Here is a 1,904-nt window from a genome sequence, read left to right as displayed (position 1 = left end):
GTTCAATACTAAAGACAACGAACTGTCACGACTTTCAGATTCTTCTGGCAAGAATGGAAAATTTTAAACGGTTAATTTTAGAGTAGTCTCATCAATCAATCAAAAGAAATAATTTGTGTTTTGCACAAATCATCATTTAGTAACATTTTATGACAGAGAATGCCATAAAAAACAACACCTGAAAATACAAATTTTTCTCCAAATCAAAATCTCCAATGGCTTTTCTACAGTCATGACAGTAAGTAAATTGTCAGTTTTTCTCTTATTATTACCAATAATCATTATTACATTATATGTTGACAAAGTGACAAGTATAATAAATATGTCCAAGACTTTGTTTCGTGTTGCAGGATTAGGATGAAAAAAAAAAAAAAAAAAAAAACTTGAATGCACATATGTCGCCTAAGCGGGGCCCCTCGGCTCAACAGGAGGTCACAGCAGGTCAGTAAGGTGGCCTTTGCTGTGCCCGTCAGACTATTCTTGTACCTGGAGAAGATCGTGTTTCCATACCCTTGGCGTGCACCAGGTTCCCGTGAAAGCCACATGAGAGTCTTTCAATCCACTTGAGCTGAAAAACTGCATGGTCAAATGACAGCAGGGATGAACATTTAGTGAAGAATCAGATGCTTAACTCCAGTTATAAAAATGCAGCGTTCACCTTTTTGTTTCTAATTCTGACATATTTTCTAAAATTAAGTGGGTTAATATAAGTAGTATTGTTGCCCTTTTATTGAGAAATAAGTTTTTGTGTCTTCTGGTCACAAATGCTGGCGCGATACTATTTCAGATTGGCCATGAAGACAACACCGTCATGCAATAAAACCCAATCAAAAGAAACAAAGTCACTCAACATGTCAATGCTCAACAGAAACAAAAAGTAAGGATAAAAGACTACACAATTTAATACATTTATGGACAAAGATTTTAACCTATTATTTTTAAATAATTTCTTCAATCAATTAATAATAATTTAATTAAGTATTTGTATTAATATATATTTTTAATTTTGACACAAAATACACTGTAAAAAGAACTAACACTAAAACTAAATTGACGAACAAAAATGATCACAGTGAATGAACAGGCAAATTCAGTTCACAAACCAAACTAAAACCCTGCCTTTATTGCTTGATGTATTATTGTAGTACAGTATGTCTATTTTTATTTCATTTCAATAAATTCAATCCACACATCATTGTTAAGCTCCAAGCGCATTTGAAAAGCTGTTTAATGCATGCTGTCCTAAGTGAAGGGGTGTTTTGGGTTTTTTTTTTGCTACATGACAACACCTCCACAGGTGAGCCCCGTGCTGCTTCATATGCATCTCGTGAGGAAATGATGCTTTTAGTGAACCCCTTTGAGTGGAAAGTGGGAGTTAAATGTCTTCTGTTCATCAATGGGTTCATTGGGGAAGACCCTCCTGCTTGATCCCCCAGCCCCCCCCCCCCAAAAAAACCACCACTCACCCCCCAGCATAAGTCTACTTTTCCATGGTTCAGGAGGGGGGTCCTGCCTGAGGAGTCACGCAAAGGGGGACAAAGATTGAACCCGTAAAACCTAAAGGCTGAATTGCTAACATGAATGCAAATACTAAATGCTAATGCGTGTGAAAGGTTGCATAAACCTCTTGTGGTTTTTAGTGGTCTTTAAAGTTTCAGCAGAAAAGAATTCTGTTCTGAGAGGTGTTCGCACTTCTCTTTAGCATTAAGAGTGTACAACAAATAATGTGTTCATCACGTATATTTGGACAGTGCTTTAATGAACTGCTAATGTGAATGCTAAATGATATTATGGTGTGAAAATGTGTGGTGCATTTATTTTGGGGTTTGATAGACTTTGAAGTATCATTAGCAGGTAATACTAGTTTAAGAGGTGTTACCACTTAGCATTACATTAAGGTAAGC

Source organism: Hippocampus comes, unplaced genomic scaffold (genome assembly GCF_001891065.2).
Source record: "Hippocampus comes isolate QL1 unplaced genomic scaffold, H_comes_QL1_v1.1 scaffold255, whole genome shotgun sequence".
NCBI classification, from domain to species: domain Eukaryota; kingdom Metazoa; phylum Chordata; class Actinopteri; order Syngnathiformes; family Syngnathidae; genus Hippocampus; species Hippocampus comes.
The sequence above is the reverse complement of the archived record's forward strand: the minus strand, read 5'-3'. Positions refer to the sequence as shown.